Below are 16499 nucleotides of genomic sequence, written 5' to 3'. Positions count from 1 at the left end.
CTAATGTTCTACTTGGACTGTTACTGGAAAGACTCGTTTATCTACTAAGTTATGTTTGTACTTTAAAAACAAAGTTTTGTATAACTAGAAAGTAACATAACTTTAAAAGAGTTTTGAAATGTTTTGACGACTTATAAATGACATAAGTAACATTTTGAAAGATGTTTATAACAACATTTACACAATTATCATTGTGTTCAACTTGTATCCCTCCCCCCTTAAAACATTTAAAACAGTTAAAAGATTCATTATGGGGTATGAACTCACCTGATGTGGGTGATTCAAACGAGTATGAGTGTAAGGATGAGAAGTTCCACGAGTGAAGTCCCGAGACTCAATAAGTCCTAAATGACATATAAGGACACATATTGACATGAATATAGTGTTTATAAACGACTATATGAAAGGAAACACCTTCCGGGATTAGGAAACACCTTGATCAAGTGTTGGAATCACATGTGATTCAACAAAGGAAAGTGAAATGGCACTAACATGAGTTTACGGTTTAGGGACCAACTCCCTTGGAGTTTACGGTCGTAAACCCATGAGTTTACGGCCGTAAACTCATGGTACTTCTACCATTTTTTGTTTTGAAGTCTTAGAGGTCATAAGGAAGCATCCTAACTTCAAGTCTAAGCCTTAGGAAGTGATTGTGGCAACATTTCACCCCTTTGTAGAGTTTACGGCCCATGGACCATTTCTCCATGAGTTTACGGTCGTAAACTCTAATGGTCCTTGATGTTTTCGATGTTTAAGGTCCTATACACTTCAAGGAAGGGTTCTGGGTCACTTGCCTTGCATCCTATAGGGTTTATGGCCCTAATGGCCACCAAAAAAAGCGGTTTACGGTCTTGGGAGTTTACGGCCGTAAACTCCCTTTGATCTTGTGTTCTTGGTGTTTTCAAGCCTCTAAGCATGGATACTAACTAGATATGAAGTATAAGGAAGTGTACTTACGATCTAGAAGCTTGAAATGGTTGATATTGGCCAAGAACACTAGTGTGTGTTCTTGGTGTTCTTGGTGAAACTTGAAGATCTAAGAAAACATGATTTTTATGGATGAATCATGAGGATGAAGCTAGTTAGGAAGGATTATCAACAAACTAGAGAAAGAACAGTTACGAATTTTGAAGATCAAGCATGAAGATCGGGATGATACTTGAGAGAAAACTCATGTGTTCTTGAAGGGAAAGTGAAAGAATGAAGAAAAGTGAAGGAAATAGACTTACATGGAGAAGTTTACGGCCTACATGAGTTTACGGCCGTAAACTCCATTTGATGGAGTTTAGGGCTTGATTCTTGTACTGTGGCCTTTAGCAGATAAATCCCAACACTTATTCCTTAAGTGTACTAGGCTAAAACTCCTTAGAAAGACCTTTAACCGGGCTAGAACTCAGTACTAATGAGTTTGACACTCATTTGAGTTGATTGACTGGGCTTTAAAATCAAAAAAATTTTCGGGTTGTCACATATGCTTATACTGAGTTACGTGATTTCATGCATTATGTCTTTGTGATTTATGCTATATATTGTTCTGGGCCTTATTGAGTTAGGACCGGAGGGTCCAACTCGACTTGTGGGACCAAAGGGCCTCCACTGAGATACATCTAACGGAGGGTCTGTATCGAGATATAGCCGTTGGAGGCTAACGATTTGTGTGCGGTATTTTGGGGAACTCACTAAGCTTTGTGCTTACCGTCTTATATGATATGTGTTTCAGGTACTTCTTAGGATCACGGGAAGGCGCCGACTTGATTGTACACACGTGATGGAGTTTATGTTTTAGAGGATCCTGAATCATTCTCAAACAATTATTGATTTGTGTTTTGTGATAATTTAAACAATTGTGGTTTTTGAAAAGTGATAACTTGAAATTATGTGATTTTGAAAATGAAAATTTTAGTTGAAAATTTACGGTGTTACAATAAACAAATAAGGGTATTTTGGGAAAATCACCGTTGCCTCTGGCAGATTATACACATTGCTTCATCTCGTTTTGAAAATCATTTCTCTTTAGAAAATTCCTCAAATCCTCAGTTTGAGTCTAGAAATACCCAAGGGTACTTCTGAATCCCTCAAACCAAGGCTCTGATACCAACTTGTAATGCTCTAGATTTTCAAATAAATTTTTCATTTTAAAAACCACGCAAAACACAGTTTCACATTTCATGAACCCAAGACAAAAAAAATGTTTGACAATATCCCAGAATCCTCAAAACATAATCTCAAGCTGGTGTGTACAATCATGTCGGCGCCTTCCCGCGATCCTATGAGGTACCTGAAACACATTTCACACAACACTGTAAGCACGAAGCTTAGTGGGTTCCCCAAAATACCACACACAAATACTTAGCATCTCATGCCAATATCTCGATACCCTCCGGTCATGTGTCTCAGTGAAGACCCTCCGGTCTCACAACTCGGGTTGGACCCTCAAGCCTGGTATCTCAGTGAGGACCCTCCGGTCTCACAACTCGGTTTGGACCCTCCTGTCCTAACTCAATAAGGCACAGAATAATATACAACATAAATCACAAAGACAAATTGCATTATATCACATAGCTCAGTATAAGCACATAAGACCCTCCGGTCAATAACTCAAATAAGATCCTCCGGTCACACAATACTACTACTCAGGTAAGTATAGTGAGAAGACTCACCTCATAAGTAAGCAAGTAGGTCTCGTACTCAAATCATCGGTCTAGACTCCGCCTACATATCATAATCATCTCTAATTAACAATTTATAACCACGACTCTAATGATGTTAAGCTAACCCTTTTACTAACTATTGGAAAGGGTGAAAGACCATTTTACCCCTCCATAGTCTCTAAAGTCCACAACTTGACCAAACCCTAAAAGTCAACGAAAGTCAACCCTCAAGTCAACAGTCCATGTTGACCCAACTCGTCGAGTGCATCTATGCGACGCGTCGAGTTCCTTTGTTTCTCTAAAATATCGAGGAAATCCAAATCAACTCACCGATTTGTCTCACCAACTTGCTGAGTTTGTAACGCGTCCAGACTCTCGGGGAAAACCCTAACCAAATCGTCAAGTTGGCTCACCAACTCGTCAAGTTCCTTCAGACCATTCTCTCATTCAGATGCTTTTAAGCAGAACTAAGGCCCCAAACTCTAGATCTAGACTCCTAGGGCTAGAATACCATGTAAAGCTGCAAGCTTTATGTACATGTATGGCATATAGGGGCTAAGTTTGCCAAAACAAATCTGAACAAGGGTTCAAGGTATGGAAGTTGGCCAACGCTTGATAAATCTTGAAACTATAAGCCTAAAGTGGCTAAGAACGTCCAGATCTGAAGTCTCATCTTCATAGCATGTCCAAACAACTAAATGACTCAAAAAGACAGTAGAAATGGCCCTAAACTCTCTAATGGAGAGATCTAACAAACAAGTGGTCAAGGTACTGCCTTTTTACCTCCAAATGGCTGCTACCACTGAATAAATTCCGGATCCAATGACTCCTTCTTGTTCCAATACTTTTGCCCCTCAAGCTCCTTCAAAGAATGCACCAAAACCCACTCTCTTAGCCTCTCTCTCTCTCTCTCTCTCTCTCACAGATGATAATAGCTCGATTAGGGTTTCTCTCAGGGTGATTCGGTGACGAGGGAGGCGGGGTAAAGGACTTAAGGTCCTATAAATTGGGTGCAACCCTTGAAAATTAGGGTTTTCTCGCTCAGCTCATACTCGTTGAGTTGGGTCCTCCAACTCGTCGAGTTGACTCTAAAATCCGCGTGGCTATCTCAATTTTTACTCGACGAGTTGGGGGCCTCCAACTCGTCGAGTTGCCTTCTCAAAATGAATATAAATTAATTTAATATTATACCTGGGAGTCGGGATGTTACAGTGGGTATAAAATGTTTATGTTATTTCAAAATTTGAAGTCTTCCGTTGCCATAATTTTCTAGTTTATGAAACTATTTTTGAACTAAAACCCAACAATTGATATCATAGCCATCTTGCAAGTTTGGTTAGATTTTTTGATTTTTGGAAATCTTAGTTTTTGAAGAATATGGATAACTTGTTTTTGTATAAAAATAAGTTCATACATATTTTCTATGACAACTTTATATTTGTTATTTTATATGACAAAAGTTTCATGCATCTTTTGTCATTTAAAAGTTGTCTTAGAAAAACACAAGATGTTTTATGTGTATATTGATGTATATTATGTGCATAAACGAGCCAAGTATCATTATGATTGTTGTGTTGTGGTGTTTGTTCTTTTTATTGTACAAATGGTTGTAATAATTTATTTATTCACATGGTATGTAATAATTAAATAGATTAGTTTTTAGAAATAATTTATTTGTACAAAATGTAACAAGAAATGAAGTTGGAACCATTTTTGAAGACAAAAGAGCAAATTTTGAGTTTAAAAGGCGTGTAGGATTTTCAGTGACATTTTCTAAAAAGTGTCACTAATGCTGTTTACAAAGGGCTGTTCGACTTTTAGCGATAGTTGCTTAATTTTAGCCTTCAAGAAGTTTTTTCAATCCTTTCCAAACAATTGTTGTTTACTCAAGTGGAAGCTTCTTCAACAACATTACATGAAGATTTTTGGTTCTCTTAAATGGCCCTTTAGAAATGGACTTGACATCTTTTGTGTAAGCTCATACAAAATGTCATTCGTTGGCTATGTTTATGCACATATCTTTTAATGCATGTTTGTGTTGTTCATTTTATACAATTGTTATGTGTGGTTGATAAATTAGTTTTTCACATGCTAAAATAATTTTGGACAAAATAAACATCACATGGATTTTGGGTTTTCAAAATTGGACATAAGATGTAACAAGTTATTATTTTAAAAATAAAACTCAGTTTTATAAAATCGTTAATAACGGCAAATTTTGAAATACTCCATTATAAGTTTTAAAATTGTAATTTTTGTAACTTATACAAACTCCATATATATAAGTAATAAAATGAAGTTTTATTAAAGATATATAAGGTTCAACTGTACTCAAAATTAATACCGGTTATTAAAATTGAATTAGATCAAATTATATAAAAACTAGCTTTTATATAGAACCTTTAAAAGTGATTTTCTTTTGAAAATTGATACCATGGTTGATTATATGCATGTAATAACCGTGATATCATATGTTTTTAAACTAAAATTATAAAACATATAAATACCCTTATTTTACAAACCTTAATTCTATGCAATCCTTTTAAAAAACACCCGCACATCTCTTGTGTGCACTAGTGAGATAAAGGATACCTAACCGCTTAGCGTTGTCTTTTGATGGTTGGGGTGCCTTCGCGATTTCTATAACCAAGTTAAAGGCCGCCGATTACACAAGTTTTTCAAGTTGGATGATTTGATCGGAAATCTTTTGTGATAAAGGATACCTATGGAAGAAAGTTTCGAGGCATAGATGGGATCAAACATGTCTAATTAAATTTGTTATTGTATATCCCATAAATCTAGGAATTATATAGCAAGATATAATTGATAATCGATATCTACCGGGTTGAATTCAAATGGATGGGATAAAGGATATGTAACGACCCAAAAATCCAGGGTAAAAATTTTATTTTCAATATAATAAAAATACTATTGTAATGTTATTCAAAACATTGAATAACATTTCAAATAAAACAATTATCAGAGTCCAATCCCAAAGATCATGTATTGCGGAAAACACGGGTGTATACGCTGCGATGGTCCCGAGCTCTTTCATTTGAAAAATGGAGTACCTGAAACCATAAACCACAACTATAAGAACAAAGTTTAGTGAGTTCCCCAAATAACACATACCATACATATCAAACAAGCCATACATAACATATATATCCAGTCAATCAATAAGAGTGCTATGGGCCATTCATAGTCTTGCCATTATGCCACGAGCCGCCTCGTGGTCTTCCTTGCCTGGCCGGGGGCCACAACCCTAGGTCTTACAGACAAGTGTCAGGAGTCACCTCCTGATCTTCAATGCAAGCATCACAAAGATAACTAGCATATAATTCTACCATTCCTAACCAATTAATTGCCAGAGTTCAGAATCTTGTCTTGAATACAGATTGCCAAATGGGCACCCCTTGGTCTTCCTACTACACACAAACCAAATGGCCCGACATTGGTGACTTCGACCCATAGAACAATGAGGAGACTCACCTCACACTGCTGAAGTCTGCGGATAAAACTCTAGCTGCTGGCTAACTGATCCCCGAACTGTCAACATCAAAACAACACCCAATTAATAATTGGGATCCAATGCATAACCATAAATCCATACTTCGGGTAAAAATACCATTTTACCCCCAACCTAGCTTGATCCAAGCCCAAGGCCCAACTCACAATCTGAAGGCCCAAAAGCCAAACAATCAACCAACGCCCAATATATGGCCCAATTTTCCAAATTAGGCCCAAATCCCTCACATGGGCCTTACCCTAAACCCATACACATATCCTAGTCCATACACCTGTTCTCAGATGGCCCAACAAGAACCCAAACACCTAAGCCCTAAAACGAAGGCCCAACTGAAAGCCCAGACAAAATTATGGTTTTCACATAAAATGACGATTAGGATTAAGTAAGAAAACTTAACCCATTAAGGACTTAATCCATTAAGCCCAAATCCCATTAAGTTAATTGTCAAGGAATTATTAAGTATTTTTTTAAATTTAATTAACATCTTAACGTGGGTCCCGACCAACTCCAAAAACTAGGGTTTTCTAAACCCTAATTAGGGTTTCTAACCTTAATTTAGACGACCAGCGAATTAATTTATATATATATATATATATATATATATATATATATATATATATATATATATATATATATATAAAATAAATCGGGCACCACCCACTGCCACCTCGGGCAGTGGTGGTCGGCGGCGGTCCATGGCGGCAGGAGGCGGCAACCACCATTTTTATGGTGTAAGTTGTAAGTTGTAGGTCCAAACACATAGAAGCACACAGCCACCCAAGGTGGCGACTGGTGGCGACTGAACGGTGGCATGAGGTGGCAGCCACCACCTCATGGTGGTGGTGGTGGGTTTTTCTCCGGTTCTCCGGCCAAGAAATGCCCCTACAACCCCATACCATTACAACACACGCACACAAACACCACATCACCACAAACACAGATAACACACACAACACCGCCACCATCGTGGTGGCAGGTGGTGGTTGGAGGTCGTTATGGCGACAATCAGACGAACGGTTGCATTAGAGAAGAAGCGGAGGAGAGAAGAGGGTTTTGCAGCAACAAAACATACATGCATACAAGCTAATGTGAACACCACGCAGCCACCCACTCACGGTGATGTACAATTGACGGAAGGATTTAGCGACGGGACAGCCGCCGGAGCAGCGGTGGCGATGGTGGAATGAAGAAACAGAAGAGCAAGGGGAGTGGGAAGGGATGATACCATTACCGGACAGGAAGAGGCCATAGTGGCCACGCTTCACCGATCTTCGCTATCGCCGGCAACAGCAGCGGTGGTGCTCGACTCTCTTGGTGGTTCGCGATGACAATAAGGGTGCGACAACGGCTAGAAGTGAGGAGGGTATAAGGGTGGCGACTAAAAGAGTGATTTGTATGGTTATGGTTTTCCGAGTGAGTGAGATGCAAGGAGGGTGACGGGCATAATCCCCGTCTCCAACTAAAAATTCACTCCATTTGACGCTTCCAGTCACTCCATCCCAAAAATCTTTAAAATTAAGTCCCTAATTTACCCTATAGCCTCTTGCTTACAAGAATCCTTTCAATCCAAGTCCAAATGTTTCAATTTAACCTTTAATATCCAAAAAATATAACTTTTAACACCCCCAAGTTGTACACCCCGCTAATTAATACGCCTTAGGGCTAAAATAAAATATAAAATACATCTCGGAGTTTTCAGGGTTATTTATTTATTTATTTTATTTATTTAATTTTATTTATTTATTTAATTTTAAACGGAATGTTACAATTCTCCCCCACTTAAATTAGATTTCGTCCCTGAAATCAGCTCCCGCTTCTACTTCATGATACACTCCTCCACAGCAACCAAGATGAACAAAAATCCACGGAATCAATCGGTCTTCGCTTCTCGGCCAAACGCCGACACTCTAATCCCGCACCAAAAGGACATCACCGCAATGAAAACAATCCGATCTAATATTAAACTGAACCACACTCTTACCCTGCACCTACAGCCCAGCTGAGGTATCCACTATCAAAACTGGGGATCACCCCCGATCAGACGATAACAGACAAGCAAACTCTCAACCTGAGCTCCTAACACCTTATACTTGAGAGAAGGCTCAGATAATCCTTAGAGTAGAAGGTTCATCCCTGCAGCGGTTATACTCAAACGAGAGTTGCGCAACAGGGTCAAATCAATTACTCTGAGATTATTTAATCCAAACTGCAAGTGACTTAGCACTTTCGATCCACAAGCTACTCCACACACATGAATCCCCAGATCACTACTACTGCCTGAAACATCACGTTGCCTCCTATCTGCTTTCCAATGGTAACCGAGACCTCCCTGGTCCCAACTTATATGCCAACTATCTGGAATACCGGGTTCCGGCCTCGTTCCTGAGCCAAAGAACAACCTTACTGTCGCCCCACACGACTTCCGAAAGAGAACTTCGACCGACAATATTTACCCAAACCATCTTAGACTCGCCTTGACCTAAACCATCTGAAGAAATCCATCAGCAAGTAACATAATTTCCACAATCTCACCGCTGAACAGGGACTGGTGAATGCTACGGGCCACCCCGCAGTCTTACAACACCCCCACACCAACTAACCACTAGTGAATGCAACGATCCACCCCGCAGTGTTACAATACTTCTACACTAACTGCTAACTAGTGAATTTTACGGGCCACCCTATAGTCTTACAACAATTCCACTTTACCATAATCGCAACCCGATGACTTACCACTAATCTATCAATTCGAACACTCCCAGAGTCGAGCATACACTCGACCATACGCCACGCCGAACTCGGGTCATCACTGGAACTCCAACCTGGGTCCCCTAAAGCCTGCTACCAGACACTAAGAAGACATGAACCCATCATTGGGAAGTTTCCCGAACTTCCAACTCACACACTCCTCAATCCAGACAACCACTTGGGTCGCCTTCCTCCCCGACGGGGATGCGAAACTCATCCTAGTTTCAAAATCGCTTCTGTTCCTGAATACCTGAACGATTCTCCCCCACTTTGATTCGACTACACTCTTACAACACACAAGGTTGGAAGGATTCCCAACCCTTTTTACCCTCCAATGATAGATATGCTGATAACCAGCACTTACCAACGCTAATGATCCATCACTAACCATCCCAAAAGACCGCACAACCCTAAAGACCAGCTGGACATTTCCCGAATCCCAGCAACACTGCTAACCCCCAGACACTTAAAGTGATATCACACTCAAATCTTGAAGTCCATAGGATGGATATTCCAACCAGAAACTTAGTAAGATACCACTTCCCTCGGCACCCCCAAAAGCCAATCCAAGGTCAAATGCTAAAAAAACCACTAAATCCTGGCGATACTGGATAACTAACCCGCTGAATCTTGACCATAAACCTTTCACACAATGCCCTTGAACCGATCTCGACTACAAAGCAATATCATACCGAACACTCAAAACCCGCTATAAATGAAACAACCCTTCCCTAAACCACTAAACATTCATCGCATGCAAATGGAATATAACATTTCTTGAAGATATAACCCAAACATAAGTAGAGAAATAAACCAGAGATACGCTTATCCAAAACGATGCATGATTCCAACAATAAAATATAGATAAAACCGAACAGAAGGTTAAAGATACATGCCCGCATCATCGCCTGTTGGAGTCCTGGCCTACGTCGTTTGACACTGCAAAGCCTGAATCATCCCCGCTGGGGCTCCTGCCCTAGCCTCTTTTCCATCAATGATCCTCAAAGTAGCCGGAGCAGGTGCACTCACTGCTCCTCCTGACAACATCAGATAGTCGGCCTTCTTGTGGCCCACCTGATCGCAGTGAAAGCATAATGGGTTTGCCCCCTGAGGACAATCCCTTCTGACATGAACAACCCTGCCACAAATGTAGCAGCCCAAACCCCTTGAACGACAAACTCCACCATGCAGTTTCCCGCACGTGCAGCACTGACTCCGGCCCTGCTGGCCTCTCAAACGCTGGTCAGAAGTCTTGGGTCTCTTCCTGGGACCCTCCAATGTTTGCACCTAATCCGACCCCCTCTTCCCAATGTGTACTAAATCAATCTCCCACTCTCGGGCTCTATAGATCATATCATTCAGGGTCTCGCACCCCGAGATACTCATGAACTCCCTGATATCATCCCACAGCATATCATGATACCTCATGGCTCACGTTTTTCATCTCCTCATCTGCTGCATATTGCGGTACCAATAAAGCCCTCTCCCGGAATTTAGCAGTGATCTCTGCCACCGTCTCAGTAGTCTGGCGCATATCTAGAAACTCTCACGCCAACTATTGTACCTCAATTGTTGGTGCAAACTCAGCTCGAAACTTGGTCGAGAAGTCATCCCATGACATATCATCAACAGCCACTACTAGAAAAACAGCCTTTTAAGACGCACAATGCGTGTTGTAAAATGCTCAAACGACGTGCAAATGTGTGTCAAGGAAGGCCATGTCATAACGAGAGAAGACACGCTTTTGTGCGTCGTCTATTTACGACGCGCATTTACGATGCGCATTTACGATGCACAATAACAACACGCATTTACGACGCTGATTTACGACACGCAATGCGTATCAAGGAAGGCCCTGTCATAAAGGAAGACGACATGCATTTGCGTGTCGTAACCTTACGACGCGCCTTTAGGACACACATTGCGTATCATTAAAGCCCCTTGTCATAAATGAAGATGACACGCATTTGCGTGTCATAAACTTCAGCAACCATTTACGATATGCATATATGACGTTGATGGTTTTTGAGCATTCTAACACTTCCTAAGTGGACATGCAACCCTAATAACCTTGAATCTATGTTTTCTCTATATACATGCAAAATTTCTTTTTCAAGGTTATTTCCTAACTAGCATGGCATGGGGATTACATAAAACATAAAACTAGTAGAAATACATACCTTGTTGTTGCTTGGATTCCTTCAAGACTTTGTGAGCCTAGCACCCCAAATGTTGTGCCTCAAATGCTTCACACAACACCACAAGACTTGGAATAACTTGAGAGAATACTTCTAGCACTCAAAATCGGTTATGCCCTCTCTAGTAACACTATGTCCACTAGGTCTTGATTTTGCTAGCCATAGGGTTTCTTTTATAGTGTTGTCACAATTAGGGTTTACACATGAATGCCCTTAATTGTCATGACTCTTGATTTCCCATGACCCATGGGTTTGTAACTCCCATGGACTATCCATGGAGCTCCATATGGTTATAACCCAACCCATAAACCATGGATCATTAATCCACCATAAAAGAATTGATGATTGTCATAATCAACCCTATATATTTAATTAGTCTCACTTTGATCACCAAATTAATACTAGATTAATACTTGATCAATACTAATTAAATAATACTATTATTAATATATTAGAACTTATAATATATTAATAATCATAAGTGCCTTATTCTCTCATTTAGTCTATCCAAGTATTGCAATGTCATGCAACCCAAATGGACCATGCCGGGTCGGGTCAAGTACATACCAAATAAAGTTATGGACTTAGACACTATATCCAACAGTCTCCCACTTGGATAAGTCTAATAACTATATTTGCAAATATGACTTCAAAATCCGACTAGCAATCGTAGCTCTTTCAAAGTCTCTCGGAACTGAGATGATGATGATACGCCATTTAAGATAAGTGATCATATAATCCTCTGTTCTCATGATATCAGCCGGACAAAAACATGGAACATGGTCTTACTTATTGTCCAGCATTTGTTTCTCGATCTCTGATTTGTTTCGACATAGAACTAAATTGAACACATCAATTAGGTTCTGACCGGGCCCGGTACATGAGTCAAAACCAAATCATCAAGGGGCCCAGATATCGCTTCTATTTCTAGAAGGAACAGATAAACTTCGACTGATATGCTTGTACTAACTACTTGTTGAATTATTCACAAAGGCACGTTTTATAACATCGAGTTACCAATGCGTTTTCGTACAATCAATGAATAACCAACTCATAGTCAACAACTCATATCTCTAGGTTTGAAGATTTATATGATATTACCGTCTCACGATCACTCGAGATAAATTCCATGAAGTGATGCAAGTGAGCGTGGGTTGAATCCAATACTCAGCCCTTATGAGTACTCATGAATGTTGTAGCAACCATTGCTTTGTCTAAAGCACTTTAGACAAATCATACAAGCCAAATTCATGACAGTCTTGATTCATATCTACTTCCAACATATGACTGACTGTGGATGGTTTGAATAATATGATATATACCATAACATAATTATTCTGGAAGTCAAAACATGCAAAGTGAAACACAAGAATAATACTAATCTTATATGGCCCCAACACTTTGAGTGTAAATAAAACACCTTTTATTTAAGCACCATATTGATTACTCATTATTTATGTTTCGATTAATCAACTTTATGCTTGAATTAAAACATTAGTTGTCCCATGCTCCAAGCATGTACACTATGTTTTTCCAAACAACAATTATGCCATACTCTAAGTATGCATACTATGTTTACAAAGGATACTCCTTGCCTGTGTCATCTTCTTTTTGAATTTGCAGGAGAGTGTCTAGCAGTTCAAATCAGAAAAGAAAACCAATGAGTGTCATGCAAAGTGTTCCCCTTTTTCTACTCCCTACATAAAAGCGTAATTAGTAAAATATCAAATGTGACATAAACCCTTAAATCAAAATGCATAGCTAAAAAAAATCCACCTGAAGGATGAGAAGGTGTGAAAGCATACAAAAGATAATGAGAAGAGTCACTCTGGATTACCACCTGAACTACTCGAAATTATTTGCAATATATTTTAGTTAAAAATCAACAAAGACTAATAGTAACTAAAAAAATTCGGAAAATATATTAGTTAAAAGTTAACATACAATAAATGCATCTTATTAGTAGTTTGCCAAGAATAACTAAATGACTGAAATATTCCCGGAATAAACAATACCCTAATACAATGCATGTCAAACAAATTGCAACTTATTTTTTCATCAATCTTTCTGAAGTATTTGTATCATGATTCAGAATCTTGTGCAATTCGAAACAAGTGTCTTCGTAGAGTCTTTACCAACTTATCACAAATTATTGTATTCTGAATCAAATAAGTTTCAACTTGCATCTTACCATTGATAACTTCTCCATCTATGAAGTAACTATTTCCTTCTTTTAAGACAACCCCATGTTCACAACCCAATTTTAGCACCTTAGATGCACGAGATATGCCTCTTCCAAACTCAATCTCCAGCTCTGCCTTTTTCATAGCAGGTGCTAGCTTATTCTTTACCACCTCCACACATATACCAAGACCAGTAATCTGAAAATAGATAAATTTCCTTTTATTATTATCATTATCATTATAATAAAACAATTATTATTATTTTAAACCTTTTCCTGAGTCTTGAGCAATCCTTTTCTAGCAGTTCTCATCCGTACAACTGAATAAAATAGCAAGGCGTTTCCACCACATGTCACCTCATTTACTTTAAGTCCCTCTTGGCGTGATCTCAAATTTGATCTCACCTAAAAACAAGAGTAAATTATGACATATTTAAAACTATTTAAACTGATTTTATAGCTATATATAATATACTAACTTGATTTATAAATATAATAAGAGTATCTGAACGATATAAATAATAATGAATCTTACGAAGTGCTCGTGTCATTATTCGTGATTGTGTCTCAATGATATTGTCACTTATTACACCTGTAATTTCACGTTGTGGGATGAGTGTAGAAACCTATAAAAATAAAGTCAATGAATTAGAAAAACAAGACAACAATTGGACAAAAGATTTGTAGGGGTGAGTTTGATGAAGAAGAGAGGAGGGCATTCATGTCTTTTGCAAAGATTTTTCCTTACACTGTCGATGAAAATCACATCAACTGCTCCACTCTGTGTGAGAGTGTCAACAATACTTAGCAAATTTTCAGCAGAATTTGGTTTTGAGATGAGAATACTTTTGGTATTTACACAAATTGTTTCAAGCAGCAGTGGGTCCAGTGCATTCTCCACATCCAAGTAATCACAATAACCTACCAAAAATAACTTCTAATCATCATAAAATGTGAAACACCAGCATTGTTTATATGTGGAATTAAAGAACACTGGAACGCACCTCCAAGCTTTTAAGCTTCCTTGTTTACATTCAAAGCAAGTGTTGTCTTGCCTGATCCCTTTTGCCCATAAACCTCAACAATTCTTCCCTGTAGTGTACAGTTTGGTTGTTATTATTCAAGGGTTCACAATGATTAACTATTATGTATGTGTGTAATTTGCTAATACCATATAAGAAGCTACTAATTACGTTTGGTAATCCTCCAATTCCAAGAGCAAGATCAAGCTTCAAGGAACCTATGGATACTACATGTTTCACTCTTGTGCGAAAAAATCTCTGCAAGAACAACATAGATTCCCCATCAAAATGACCTGCAAGTTCTGATATGGCTGAATGAAAAGATGTATGCTTTTCTACAGCTTTAATATCATCATGAAGTTTATCATCTTCTGGGTCTGAAGCTACAACTGTAAGAATATAATAGTAAATGACAAGAAAATTAGACGAAGATGAGATTATAACTGACATGGACAGATTTATACACCCTCAGATAAGCTGATCACAACTTCATAATGACCCTCCATGGGATTTGGCAGAAATTGGAATCCAATTCCGCATGGCAACTACAGATTATTACAAAGTTAATCTATTAACCTTGAGATGTAAGTTAATATGACTGTATCATCCCTACCAACTATGCATGATTCAATGTGTATCCTACCAACTATGCACGATTCAATGTCTATCCCTACCAACTATGCACGATTCAATGTCTATCCATATATTATATTAGAATATCTTTCCCACAAAAAAAATATTCATATAAAATAACCATTACATTGCCATGAAATTTATTTCAAAAGTTGTTACTTACTTAACTAAATTAGTTAACATGTTTTTCTGGCTAAGTTTAGGTGCATGAAAATAACAAACCAATTTATGCATTTAAGCTACAAAACCTTTGTTTTCATTTGATTAACCCATATAAACATGATAAACATCCCTGTTATTGCCTAAGTAAAATCCATTTGAATTTCAGTATAGTAATCCTAAAACATGCAAATCAATAGAAAATACTATTCTCAAAATAACTACATGATCCACTATTACCTTCTTTGAAGGAAATTGAAAAAAAAAATCTATACTATATGAAACTTCAAAGGTAAGTGCACTCTATGGTCTATACACAAGCATATAGATATCATTAAGTTTTGACTTCAATGGTAAGCAAAACACTAATTATGACAGTCAAAAATTGAAGCTTGTTCATTATAAGTGTCTAGCTTACCATTAAGGAGCAGATAACATCATTAAAAAAGAATCAAAACTAAAAATCGAGTTATGAATTAGATTAAGAATATGAATTAGAATTAGGAGAATTAAGATCAAATGAATCTTAATTGCCTTTACTGACCTCTGAAAGTAGAAGGGCAGAAAAGAGAACAGTAAAAAATGGCTCCATGGCTTTAATTGTGTAAGTGAATGAAACCGAAACTCTTCCAAGACTTATATTCGTCAAAAGGTTTCCCATTGTGTGTGCCACTGCCAACATTACCACAGGTACAATCTCACAGTCCCACACCCAAATTTACACGTGGTCACTGTCATTGGGTATGGAAAAACCTTAAGAACCTGTATCATGTATCATGCATGAAACAAACCAAATTAGTCTCGTCAATTTATTCTTATTAACATACAAAAACACAGTTTAATTAATTTATGACCTGTTTGTTGAAGATGTTGAGCACTTGTAGTGGAAATAAATAAGAAAATTTCATATAAATTCATATAAAAATGATGAAAGCTGAAAAATGATGAGTTCATAAACCTGAATAAAAATGATCGACGGCGTATGGTATTATCAGGGCCCCACCCACCCATTCATCCTCTCCGAATAAGGGTTGAACCCGAAATCCACTTTCACTCAAACTGAAATCGGCTCCTTCAAAGGCACCGGTGGGAGGTACATGTTTGCCCTAGATCCTGAACTCCCACTGGATTTCTTCCCGGACTTCTTGCTTTTCTGTGCGTCGACTTTATTCCCTATGCCACTCCGATAACGCAGACGTACCTACGAGAGTCGGTTCTCGAAAATTTTAGTCCCGGGTGATTCGGAGGTAGGACCACCGGTAGAGGAAGAATCATCGAGCGTTGCTTTAGTTTTCAAGGAGAAGGTTAGGGGCAGCGGTGTGTGGGATCTGAGTGGGGATAGAGGGAGTGGTGATGAGAAGAGAGGGTTGGAGGACG

The 16499-nt window shown here is 38.5% G+C and overlaps 1 pseudogene; it reads right to left on the bottom strand.

Moving 5' to 3' along the window:
- Nucleotides 1–13207: 13207 nt before the first annotated feature.
- Nucleotides 13208–15783, bottom strand: LOC145106917 (DNA repair protein recA homolog 2, mitochondrial-like; annotated as a pseudogene).
- Nucleotides 15784–16499: the final 716 nt, after the last annotated feature.

This window comes from Lactuca virosa, chromosome 4, assembly GCF_052849685.1.
Source record: "Lactuca virosa cultivar CGN04683 chromosome 4, Lactuca_virosa_CGN04683_v6, whole genome shotgun sequence".
Lineage (NCBI taxonomy): Eukaryota > Viridiplantae > Streptophyta > Magnoliopsida > Asterales > Asteraceae > Lactuca > Lactuca virosa.
This window is presented reverse-complemented; position numbering and strand designations above follow the sequence as displayed.